Source organism: Limulus polyphemus, unplaced genomic scaffold, assembly GCF_000517525.1.
Source record: "Limulus polyphemus unplaced genomic scaffold, Limulus_polyphemus-2.1.2 Scaffold606, whole genome shotgun sequence".
Lineage (NCBI taxonomy): Eukaryota > Metazoa > Arthropoda > Merostomata > Xiphosura > Limulidae > Limulus > Limulus polyphemus.
This window is the reverse complement of record NW_013666216.1, coordinates 207,598-221,393: the sequence shown is the minus strand read 5'-3', so window position 1 is coordinate 221,393 and position 13,796 is coordinate 207,598. Positions and strand designations below refer to the sequence as shown.

At 33.6% G+C, this 13,796-nt stretch overlaps 1 protein-coding gene and 1 long non-coding RNA gene across 3 annotated transcripts in view; one reads left to right on the top strand and one right to left on the bottom strand.

The window, feature by feature from the left end:
* Window positions 1–13,796, top strand: part of LOC111085767 — a 26,687-nt gene that overhangs the window by 5,296 nt on the left and 7,595 nt on the right. Inside the window, exon 1 of one of the 2 annotated variants that reach the window (XR_002610568.1) lies at window positions 2,710–2,844. The exons of the other annotated variant lie outside the window; for it this stretch is intronic. This is a non-coding gene — a long non-coding RNA (uncharacterized LOC111085767). Of the gene's footprint in view, window positions 1–2,709; window positions 2,845–13,796 lie in introns of those variants that run through there. 2 annotated transcript variants of the gene reach the window in all.
* Window positions 1–13,796, bottom strand: part of LOC106459425 (sodium/calcium exchanger 3-like) — a 107,122-nt gene that overhangs the window by 88,722 nt on the left and 4,604 nt on the right. The gene's annotated exons all lie outside the window — the stretch shown is intronic.

The following is a 13,796-nucleotide window of genomic DNA, read 5'->3' as shown; positions in this document are numbered from 1 at the left end:
ATATAACCAAACTTATAATACAAACTATTCAATACTTGTCAAATGTAATAAAATCTGCTATTCCGGGTGCCGTTCCTAAATGTAAGTTGAATAATTCTAGGATTTAATACGTATTTATTTCTAGAATATAATTTTCGTGTTAAAAAAAGACACATTGCGATTTTCAAAAACTTATAGTGCACGATTATCTGTAACATCATATTTTAGAGGCAAAGATATGAAAGCAGATAAATCTTGTAAAATCTATCTGTTCGAGTTTGCTGAAAGTAATAAAAAAATTCAGTTTTATATATAGCCAAAAGTATCATATATATATATATATATATATACATACATTAGTTATTTATTCAAAAACATTTGGTCCAACAACGTGTTCCAGTCTCTGGTGATCCTTATCCATTTCCAAAGAGATGCTACCTCCAGACTTCTTCCTCCAGTGCCCATTACTCTTCCTTTAACTGTCACCTCTTTCTACTTCTGGCTTCCATCTTGTCTTCTTTCGTTTGATTACCACTACTTCATAGCTAACCATTCATTCAGTCATTAATATTTCCTGTTTAATCACATCGTTCCTCGCACACCCAAGGTTTTAGTTTATGACAAATTTTGTCTGAATAATTTATCACTAAAATTATCTAGCTAAAACTCTTCTTGACAGATTAAGCGTTTTACTAAATAGAAGAGTTTCAAAATATTCTAATTTTTGACTTCTTTAATTGGATTTAAAAAACCTGACTATTAAACTAATCATATCCCTTTCCTGATATTTCTGTCAATCGCATGTCTTGCATTTGTTTCAGTTATTAAGTTTATTCTAGAAGAACGTTATACAAGCTGAAAATTCTATAATTAACAGACGAAACATCCATTTTGTATATTTACATTGAAAAGAAAGTGATGTAATTGTAATTGTGCGTGAATGAGAAATGTACATCAGTCTTTAAATATGTATATGATTTGTCCTTCGTTATTGAAAGGCAATTCAATGAAGTATATTAGTTATCGTGGTTTTATTAAATGCTACAAAATCAATACAAGAAACTCATCATGGATGTTCATTAACTCAACCTTTCAACGTTTTCTAATCAACAATAAATGAGAAAACATTTCATAAACAACTGAAATAAGATTCTTGGAATCCATGTTGATTAAACAATTTCCGCGAAAAACAAACAAAATCTATCACGAACTGGAGTTTAAAAATTTGTGAGATTAACATAAAAACTAAAACAAGATATGTCTGTTGGTACACGTTGTGACATGAAATATATTTCGTAAATATCTAAATTCATCTTCTAGCCTAAAAGAACGCAAGAAAAAAAATCAGATGTTTTAGGCTACGCTTAAATAATTTCACGAATATTGTAAGAAACACATTGATTATTGCTGAAAAAAAAACAAGATTATTAGGAATATGATTTCATGCATAATGTTGTTTAAGTTTTAATATACAATTGTGCTGTATCTGCTTAACTCACTTAATAGTTGCTATAACATGGAAAAGTAACGAAACGGTTTTTATCTGTTTTATTAGACATTTATTATTCTTGACTGTTTCATTATACAGTGGTAAAATGCAGAGGGGAGGACGTACATATATTCAGAATATTTTCGATACAATTTGATTAAAAGAGTCTTTATCATGAGAAATGGTTCTTCTTTTTTTTTTTTTTTTGGAACCCGAGTAAAAAGGTTTTACAGTCGTAGCAGATAGTAGACTCAAATACATAAAATGGTTTTTAATTCTGTTTACCTGCTTCCATTTAAGTTATTTTCTTTCGCACAAAATTCCTTAGGGATTTTTTAGAGGCAGCCACCATAAAACTAGACGAAATACTTGTTGAGTTCTAACATCACAATAGTTCTAGAATTCTTCTAAGAGGCTCGTTGCAGACATTTTATTACTCTTAACACAGTACGATTTATTTCATCGTTATTTTTATTTTGTTGTTGTTGTTCAACAACATGGTTAAGCTTTTCGAACCTTATAGAGTTCTTTATTACGCTTTGAATCGAGATTCTGGGTTTTGAACACTACGTGAGTTGATGTATATTTCAAGACATCTCTGGAGTCTACAAGTTCTTTTTCTATTGTGCATGTTTTCTTTATTGTTAGACAATGGAACTATGTTCCTTATTTCTAAAATTTCTATTGATTTCTTTGCTATCCTGAAATTATCACAACTCCTTAATCTTTTTTATTCTTTTTTTTCCTTTCGTCATAACTAAACTTAATTGCATTTTGTTTATTTTGAGCAGAATTTTTTCTTCATTTAAACAAATTACTTAAAGGTTTGAAACTGAAACCTTGTCATTATAAAAGCTATAAAATTTTAATATGCTCTTTTAAACGGTATTTCTTTCAGCGAATTAAATCTAACATGTGTCAGTCATGCTGTCTTTGCAAAGATTAGTATGTGAAATTTAATTGTAGGGTAAACCATGGTTTTGATTGTTGCATTAAGTTTATATTAATTAAAATAATCAAACCCAGAGCTGATCAAAACCCTTCTATTTATTTTGAAACCACAGGATCCGAATGTTTATTTGTTGTTGTTGTTATTCTTGCTTATATTGGCTCTTATGTGCAATATAACAGCGTCATCTTGTTTTACATGGCACCAGTCCATCCACTGTGTCAGGGTTTCAGTTCCTTTAAAGTAGGTTATTAGGATGTGGAAGGCTCACAGATGAAGATGATGTTCTAAACTAGGTTGTGTTCAGTACATTTAATATTGTAATAATAATCTGAACTACCTGAACTTTATTACCTGGCTAGTCGAATATTTTTGTTACCTGAATTTATGCTTACAGCTGATACTCTCGTTATTTTGTTGTCTTCTGGTAAGCAGTGCTTTTATAACTTATCAGTCTCCAATCATCTGGTGTTATTTTAACCTGCCTGCTAACATATGGGACTTTTTAACTCGTATGTCTTTAAGCACCTCGTGTCTTTATATAACCTATCTGGCTACTAGTATTCAGACGTATATATTACTTTGGTATCCAATAAAAACAGATGTCTTGATTACGTACCCGTATGTTAAAATTTGGTGCTTATATTGTCTCCTTGTCCGCTAGCATCAAAACCTTTATTAATTGCTTTTCTCGTAATATCTGATGTCCTTATTATCTATCTCACAGATAAAAACAGATCTAGTAGTTTTATTACCAACCTATTCACTAAAATATCATATTCAGTACCTTTGTTACATTTGATAAAATCTCGTTTTTTATTACCTGCCTGTTGTTGACCTTTAGTCCTGTTATAAGCCCTCTATCTGATAACGTCTGGTACATTTATTGAACTATCTGTCTCCTAACGTCTGTATTTCTAGTAACGTTTGATTCCTTACTTCCTGGTTGTTTACTGGGGTGTAATGTCTTTAATACTTAGCTGTCTGCTGAGATCTGGTGCCTTTATTTCCTGGTTGTTAGTTAACATCTGAAGTCTATTCCCTTTATTATTTGTCTTTCTACTAATACTTGGTACCTATATTTCTTGTTATCTTAATGATATCTGGAGCTTATATTACATAACTATATGCCGACATGTGTTGACTTAATTAGTTAGCTGCCTGCTGACATTTAATGACTTTGTCCATAATGTACAGAAAATTTTTTGTTTACAAATTATAATAACTGCAGTAAAAAAACTTCAAATAAGTGCATTCTGTACATTATCATGATAAAACTTGTATAGATAAAAAATAAAATAAAATCAATTACAAACATTTTCGACATATAAAATATACAGTTAACGCTGTAAAACATTAATGACTGTTATTCTTTTACTAGCCAGTGAGCTTATCTCATTAATAATCACATTTAAAGGTTCATTTGTTTCAATCGTAAGCAAATAAGAAAGTATGTACACATACGTCTCTTGTTCCTATATTTTGGGCTGGGCATGACTTAGTGGTGAGCAAGCCGGGCTGTGAATGAGAGAGTCCTTGGTTCACGTTCCTTTGGAGCCATGAGTGCATCATAAGAATGACGGTCAACTCCCATTGTGCGACTAGAGTATCACTAACGTCGGCAGTGGACTCGCTGCATTTTCTTCAGCAGAAAGCCCCCCCCCTGTGCGTCAGCGGTAAGTTTATGGACTCACAACGCTGAAATACGAGGGTTCGATTCCCAGAAATGGGCAAAGCGTAGATAGTCTATTATGTAACTTTGCGCTAAAACAATCAAACAAACTCTTCAGCAACGTCAAATGAAAATACAATAACATGTGTCATGTTATTGGATTGTACAGTAGCTTATAGCACACACAGTACAAACGTGAAACTGGTCTTAGCATTTCTGCTTCTCTCTAATTTGTTAGAGACGGCTAACTCAGATAGCTTTACGCGAATATCTGAAAAACAACAACAAATACCTGCACTTTGCTCTTCGATGGATTTTCCCAATTATCTCTAATTATGATAACCAGCAATACGTGTCTTCAAAGTAAATATTCATCTGGGAAGCTTTCAATCGCAGTAAACAACCTACACATTGTCCAGTGTTAATTTAATGAAATATTAATCTGAAAAGCAAAACTTGATATTTTAAATATGACAAATATTTATTGGTCCATATGTCAGCGAAATTAATCAATACCCTTTAAGTGCGAGTATATGTTCCCAGACACGATTGCCCAAAACATAAAATATCGGGATGTGTAGCTACTCTAGAAATATTTACGTATGTGAATCTGGTTCTGTATACAGATAGACAAGATTCACCAGGAAACTAAAAAACGCTGCTCTAGAAATATTTACGTATGTGAATCTGGTTCTGTATACAGATAGACAATACTCACCGGGGAACTAAAAAACGCTGTTCCAGAAATATTTACGTATTTGAATCTGATTCTGTATACAGATAGACAAGACTCACCGGGGAATTAAGAAACGCTGCTTTAGAATCTAATCTACCTATAAACACAATGCTACTTTCGTATATAGCTTTATCTAATACGAAATATATTATGGTGATGATTTTCACTCAATTTTATCTTTACCGAATTCAATAATGAGAACCCATAGCTGAACAGCTCAGAGCCCCACAGTATATTACTTATCTGTTTTTCAGAACTTCAGAGGTTCGTTTTATAAGATATTAAATCTTAGGCTGAGAGGATTTATAAGTTTGCCAGTCACCATTTGTACTGACATCAGATGTGCTTGCTCTACACTAGCCACTTGTACTGTCAGTACTGTGAGTCACTGAAGCTGTTACTAGAGAGATTCTTGTTCATTAATGAGCAGCGGACTCGTTTGTTTGGACAGCAGATAGATAATGAAAGGAACAGCATACACGTGGATCTAGATCCTGGCTCAGAGATATAACTCTTTTACCTGTACATAGTTCATAAAGAAAGGGTCGTAAATATCAAATTATCTTTAAAAGTAAGGGATAATTTGACATAAATTCATTGGATATAGATCATCAACGAAAAAAGAAAAGGGAAACATGTTTACTGTTTTTTTAGGTTGTCATGACTATAGAAATTTTAAAAGTACCACACAGTTCCTTAAAATTAGAAATTTGCTAAAGAAAGTAAAAAATGTAAGCCAAAGTCGTCTTTTATAGAACACACTGAGTTTAATCGAATCGAATGTTATTAACACTCATCAACAGGTGCCTTCAGATAGAGACTCTTCAGGGAGTGGCTAGGAACTAACATTACAGCAAAAACTATCGTTAACAACCGGAGTATCTAACTGACGATTCGATGTAATTTAATTATTATACGTTTAGTTTCCTCAATATTTGATTATTATATTTCTAGTTTGTTTATCATATAATACTGTTTTATTAATGCATATTTATTTTTATGTTCTGGTCTAGCTGGAATGATTTTCATTAGAATTTCTCAATAATTAGAAAATCTGTTAAAAAACATCTGCCAAATTTTTACACCTGACTGAACAGGAAAAAAAGTAAATAATCAGTTTTAGCCGGACATGTTGTTGTTGTTTGTTATCAAGCACGGAACTACACAAAAGGCTATCTATGGTCTGGCCACCACGGGTATCGAAACCCGATTTCTACTGGTATAAGTCCGCAGACATACAACTGTGCCACTGGAGGGACTAGCCGGACATTTTGTGTCATGGAAGCTCTATCTTCTGGGCTAGCTTATTTTAATAAAATTAATCCTTTTCGCTGGCAATGTACGTATAATTAGTAGACTTTGAGAGAATTTAATGTTGTCTCCATACAGTATTACTTACAAAATATTGACGTCAGAATAGAATTTATTCACAGAAGATACTGAAAGAGAAGAAAGAGTCCGCACATATACAATTGAGTAGTTAAAAGCTATATACTCCAAAGTTAGAATCTGAAGCCATAAGAATATCAAAACGCGTCTTCAAAAGCGAAATTATTCATTGTGAATAAATGTCTAGAGCTTGGATCTAAGCAAGCAATCGATATCACTACAAGACACCGTGTCAGACTTCTTGTACAACACTACGTGATGTATCCAACCAGCTACAAAGTTATAATAATAATAACGTTCTCGCTGCTGGTCTGCCCTTCGTTATTAAACTAGATAAAATAAGTTATGCCAGGCTACTCTAGGAGTCTAAAGCTCTAATCTTTTGTATTCACTTCCTGCTGCATCATTGATCATCAGATGATTAAAATGTGAACAGCAAAACGAATGTTCTGAAAGTTATCCATCATAGCCTTTTTACTCAGAATGTTAACAGTTGCATCCTCAGAGTTAATCTGACTATTAGACAAATTGGTCAGGGTCACAGATAGTTAGTTAGTCAAGAGTTTTTGATGTGTTCATCTGCGATTTCGTTCTATTAATCTGAGTTCTCTACAGAGTTCGTCCCTACTGTATTTGAATAGTGAACGCAGATAAATTGTAAGGAAACGACGTTACAGTGGATACATTATTATGAAACACGTGATGACTTCCTGAGGGGTACACATATTGCATCATGTTACGTAATTCTCCGTTTATCCATGTTATAAAGCCCAGTAAATAACTGATGAAACACGCTGAGTGAAATCACTCATTTCCAATGTAAATATATATATATATATTTAGACGATCCTATTGAAGGTATTTTTGTTTAAAGTTTTTGTGACACTAATTTGTTTGTTTGTTTTGAGGTTAAACACAAAGTACACGAAAGGCTATCTATACCCGGTTTCTAGCGTTGTAAGTCCGCAGACATGCCGCTGTGCTACTGGGGGCTGTGCCACTGATATATATTACTAGATGTACTTCCGGATGGTCCCTGAAAGTGTTTTGTTTCAAAAATAAATAAAACCAAAATTAAGAGTAACAAATGTTTTTTTTTTCTTGCGTTTGAAGTTCATATGTCATGCTGTGTTGTAGCCTACAGAGTTCATAATTATTCTTGTGATCCATGGCATGTGCACATTTTAATGACGTCACCACAGTACAGTTTGCAACGTTAAGCGTCTCTTATGTGACGTCATTTTACTGTCTATTGACTGACTGACAGACAACACATTATTATATAGGTGATCCCTTCAAGCGGCCTTCAGCTCCCTTTCAGGGAAAAAAATTGTTTATGAATAAATCAACGGTAGCTTTCACTTTACTTCTCAAATAAAAGGTTAAATTTATACCCAGTGTTTCGTCCGTAAAATTATAGGCCCTGTAATCAACAAATTCGTGGATCCATAAGCAATTTGGTACATGTTTAGCTTAAAAACAAAATATGTTTACAAAGCCGATAGAATCAACATAAACTCTAGGATTTCATTAACCTCAAAAGCAAGTGATATAAGTTCGCGTATTACTGTGCATTGTGTGTAAACACACTGTATCCATCATCCTAAAACTTCAAGGATGGCATAATATAGAAATCCGTACACAAGCTGTTTGCTTATTTCTCCACATCAGCAAGATATATTAACAAAGTATTAATGTTTATTGCTGTTATGTGTATTATTTAACAGAATGCAGCTTTTAACAACTCACGAGGATTAAAAATCATTTTATGCATGTACTATTAAATTAACTCAGTATTATTTTGCAAATGTATTTTATTCATTTTATATCAAAACAGTATTTTAATATATAAAGTGACTTTGTTTAATAATTCTTGACAGTGGCGTCGGAAGCAAATGATAACAAAAGGGCTCAACTGCGAAAGAAGAAAAAAAAAGTTTTAAAAGTTTATTAAAAATAGATAAATGCAAGTTACAGTAAAGAAAGACATTTGAGAGTTTTCCTCTGTAGTGTCCAAATAATCCTTATTCATTGGTGACTAGATCGGGTGCATCGGATCTGTCTTTGTTCATTGGTAGTTGCATCGGTTGCATCGGATCTGTCTTTGTTCATTGGTAGTTGCATCGGTTGCATCGGATCTGTCTTTGTTCATTGGTAGTTGCATCGGTTGCATCGGATCTGTCTTTGTTCATTGGTGATTGGATCGGGTGCATCGGATCAGTCTTTGTTCATTGGTGACTAGATCTGGTGCATCGGATCTATCTTTGTTCATTGGTGACTAGATCGGGTGCATCGGATCTGCTTTGTTCATTGGTGACTAGATCGGGTGCATCGGATCTGTCTTTGTTCATTGGTGGTTGGATCGGGTGCATTGGATCTGTCTTTGCTCATTGGTGACTAGATCGGGTGCATCGGATCTGTCTTTGTTCATTGGTTGGATCGGGTGCATCGGATCTATCTTTATATGTACATAGAAGCTTACTTATCCATGCATAAATATTGGAGGGACTCGAATATAATATTGCCCCTCTTCCAGTTATTTTATTAGAAGAGTTCAGGCCGATCTCCCTCAACTCACCACTTCCAACGCCACTGATCTTCAAAACACAATAATATTAAATATTTGTAACACTATGGAAACAACATAATAAGTTATCCTAATAAGATTTATCAATCAAATTTTTTTATGCACATCGTTTTGTTCAGTGAAAATATAATTATTATATGTTTCAAGTACAGCACGCTAGTTTAGAGCTGCCAGTATCTTTGCTGGTAATTGTGCTGTATTCAGAAAATGGGTGTAAGCTAATAAAGCCCTAACAGATCTACCCATTAGAAATTCAGATTAGACATATCCATCATTTTATGTACTTCCTAACAAAGTAAAATAAGCGAGTTTTGATCCTTCATAAAAATAAGACAAATTACGTCTATATAAACCCAAATTTCCAGATTGTTTAATTGTTATTTTTGTGAAACAAAAAAAACTTATCGTATATTTAAACAAACAAATTGTAATTATACTAGTATTCAGCATAAATTTTACTTAAGCTACTATATATATAGTTTATATATATATATATTTAAATAATAGCCCTAGTCTTCAGCGACTAGTAACTTAATATTTGTTTTTACTCTACTCCGATGGCACAGCTGTAAACTTGGGTGTTTGTAACGCTAAAGACCGGAGTTCGATTTATCATGGTGGATACAACGTAGATAATCCATTGTGTATCTTTGCGCTTAACAACAAACAAACTAATCTTAGAAATAAATGACCTTATAACACCAAATTGTTGTTTTTCTATAATTGGACACTCAATGTTTCGTTTTACAATTTCTTCAGGTGCGTTCCACTAAAACACACAAACCATATCTAACAGTACAAAACTTCAAATGTTATAAATAATAAATTCTGATCTAATCTGTAGCATATATTGGTGTTATAAGGTCGTTTATTTCTAGTATTAATATGTCTTCTGTACACCAAAATGCAGTACAAAAATTAAATAAATATACTAATCTGTTACTTAGAATGCTGTTAGAAACAAACCCTTACTCTATCAGTCTTTATCTTAAATTGTGATTGTATTAGTCTTTACAATTAACATCTCGATCAATCACTTGCACGCACTTTAATTACGCTGATCCTAAAACAAAAAAAGTCAGAATTATGCTTGTTTGTTTTTGAATTTCGCGTAAAGCTACACGAGGGCTATCTGCGCTAGCGTCCCTAATTTAGCAGTGTAAGACTAGAGGGAAGGCAGCTAGTCATCACCAACTCTTGGGCTACTCTTTTATCAAGGAATAGTGGGATTGACCGTCACATTGTAACGCCCCCACGGCTGAAAGGGCGAGCATGTTTGGTGTGATGGAGATTCGAACCCGCGACCCGCAGATTGCGAGTCGAGTGCCCTAACCACCTGGCCATGCCGGGCCCAGAATTATGCTTTTACAAGAAACTCTAACTGTATTGGACCTAAATTTGAATACTAATTGAACAAATCATGTAGGAATTTTAAGTATGATTGACTTTATACAAATATATCTATTTTACCAGCCTGTATCTAATCTAGAATATATCCACTTTAAGGATATTATACCTATATTATATGTTGTTCAGTTAGATATAAAAAAGATTTCGTAACTTTGAAATTCACTGTGCTAAAATCTTAAGCTTCGAAGCACCACCAAGCGGACAAACAGAAATTACTTTAAACAAAATTATGGTAACTTAGGCTTTTGTTTTATAACATTAACAGCAGCCAGTTGTGACATAAACAACATGAATACCTAAATTGTTAGCGCTCGGAGATGATACATCCTCTATTCCCCATTAGTTGTAATTCCGTACAGACAACCGCTGCGTTTAGGAGTAAGTGTAATATCATTTAAGTGAGTGTAACAGAGTTGCAATAGTTTTGGTGCTACAGATATTTGACTGTTGACATATTAAAACTGGCTCTTCTCCTCCTGTAGTAAAGTAATTAAACTATTTTATAAACGTAAAACAGACGTGAACACTCCATACTAAAGCTCATACGGAATCTTGATAACACAGAATAATTAGTTCTTAATAATTCCATAAGTCTTAATAATGAGGCTGCACTTCAAGACTTATTGTTTTTATTTGCACGCGGCTTCAGGAATGTCCAGCACTTCGTTCGTTCTCTGGAGATTTCACTGTTTTTTTTTTTATTAGACTTAATATTAAATAAAGTTAATTGAATATTTTATTTTGTTGTTAAGCACAAAGATACATAATGAACCATCTGTGTTCTGCCCATCGTGGGTATTGAAACCCAATTTTTTAGTGTTATAATCCTTTGAATTTACCGACGAACCACCTAGGGGGGGGGGGTAGATTAATCGACATTTCTATGTTATTAGTTTAGAACTTGGTATCTAATATACTAAAGCGGATATTGTGAACAAAGGAAATACATTACACTGACAACTTAGTCAGGAACTTTTTCAATTAGTGATTAGACAAACAGGTGGTTACAGTTATATTTAGGCTAAACTCATACAAGTCACTTCCAAACGAGGGCTTATACTGGTTGATTGATGAAGTAAGATAAATACATTTTTAATCTTACAGCGGTGTAATTAATGAGGCAGTAAGAATGTACCTTGAATATTACACCAGTATTGCTAACGAAGTAATATAAATACGTTATTAATATTACACTAGTGTGCTTAATGAAGCAATACGAATGCACCTTTCATATTATTCCAGTGTAGTTAATGAATTCGTATAGATACATCATTAATATTGCACCAGTGGGGTTAATGAAACAATATGAATAAATACGAATACACCTTTAATACTGTACCAGTGTGATTAATGAAGTATATAAGTGCAACTGTAACCCTACGTTAGTGAATGAATCAATATCAGTGCATTATTAATACTATACAATTATAATTAATGAAGCATAATGTTTGTTTGTTTTGAATTTCGCGCGAAGCTACTCCAAGACTATCTGCGCTAGCCGTCCCTAATTTAGTTGTGATAGACTAGAGAAAAGGCAGTTAGTCAACACCACCCACCGCCAACTCTTGGGCTACTCTTTTACCAACGAATAGTGTGGATTGACCGTTACATTACAACGCCTCCACAGATGAAAGGGCGAGCATGTTTGGTGGGATTGGGGTTCGAACCCGCGACCCTCAGATTACGAGTCAAGCGCTCTAACCACCTGGACATGCCGGGCCAACAGCAAAACAACAGGAAGCAGGCCCACAATAAACTAACGAACAGCAACTTGACACTTTAAACAGTGTTTTACAATAAAGACCACTGAATAAGTTAGCCTTCTTATAAAACCAGTAAAATGGATGGCTGAATCTATTTACTGTAACTTACAGTTCAAAGTTTAAAAGTTGTTTCAATAGATTTTTTTGTCCTTTTTTGCTTCCAACAGCAGTGGTACTTCTATGACAAAGAAAACACATTAACATGAAAAACCAAATTTCATGCAACATGAATATTGGTACTACGTAAAGAAAAAAAAAAAGCAGGAAATTCCAACAGATAAAGGGGGGGGGGACGTTCATGGGTTAAATCAAGCTTTTCCTGCCAAGCATCAGCTTCACCAATGCACGATCCTATCCCCAGCGTAAGGTAAAGATGCCTTGTTGGCAGGTTTCTAATGTGCTGAGTCGTAGAAAGTAGATTTTAGTAACGTGTGCTTCGACATTCGCTTTACTTTAATCTTTAACGAAACAGTCCGAACGTTCGTAAATACTTAAAGCTAGAAATCAGTGAATTTCATATTGCTGAAGGTTTTGTATATCATACTGTATTTCATTCACTACAAATATTACGTATTCTATAAATTAAGACAAAATGAGTTTTATCAACAAAATTATTTCAATTATTCACACACACACACGTTGTGTAATGAGACACAATTGATAAGGTTCCAATGATCTTGTAACTTACTGTACGCAACAGATATTAATGTATCACTGTTTCAACTATTTACACACGCTGTGTAACAGAGACACGATGGAAAAGTCCCAATGACGTACATTGTTAGTGTTATTTATAACCGTTCAAAATCTTAAACTTCAGCGGTTTGCTAAATAACATTTATTTGTGAATGTATAACAGCGAGGCCTAACTTACTGACTTTCACATACTCACTATACTATAAGGAACAGTGAATAGAAAAGTTGCATATAACAGTGAGGCCTAACTTACTGACTTTCACACACTCATTATACTATAAGGAACAGTGAATAGAAAAGTTGCATATAACAGTGAGGCCTAACTTACTGACTTTCACACACTCATTATACTATAAGGAACAGTGAATAGAAACGTTACATATAACAATGCGGCCTAACTTACTGACTATTCATATAATCACGATATTATAATGAACAGTTTATCCCTCCAATATCATGTTCTTCCTTTAATTATCTGATATAAAATTTCGGATTATTTGGATTTCTTGTTTATTCGGTGTAGTTATGAAGTTTTTATTATAATTTTGTATCAGTTGACAACTAAACAAAAGCGTAGTTTCATTTTCGTTATTTTAAGACAGCTTGTTCTTTAACACAAAGCAGTACGGTGGTTTGAATTTTTGCGTTATATACCCTCAAACTTATCGCTAAGCTACGCTACCGATAGACTTGTCTCTGACTTTAATACTTGATACGATTAAAACCTATTTTGACAAGTCATAAATATATACTACTGCTGTGACTAAAAATGGTAAGACATTAAAATAAAAATGTTGACACTAAAGAATAATGATGAATATCTTCAGAAATCATTTTGAAAATATTGTTTGGTTTATTGTTAAACACAAATCTACACAATGGGCTATTTGTACTCTGGCCACCGCAGGTATCGAAACCCGAATTTAGAGTTATAATTTAAAATATCTACCTCAGAATTTGGCGGCTCATCGTATAATCATTATAGCCCCATACTTAGTTTAAATATTAGGCATAACAACGAATATCAAAGAATTAGGTGTTCATAATAAATTAGTCTAATCAGTCAATTAGTCAATCCCACTATTCGTCGGTAAAAGAGTAGCCCAAGAGTTGGCAGTGGGTGGTG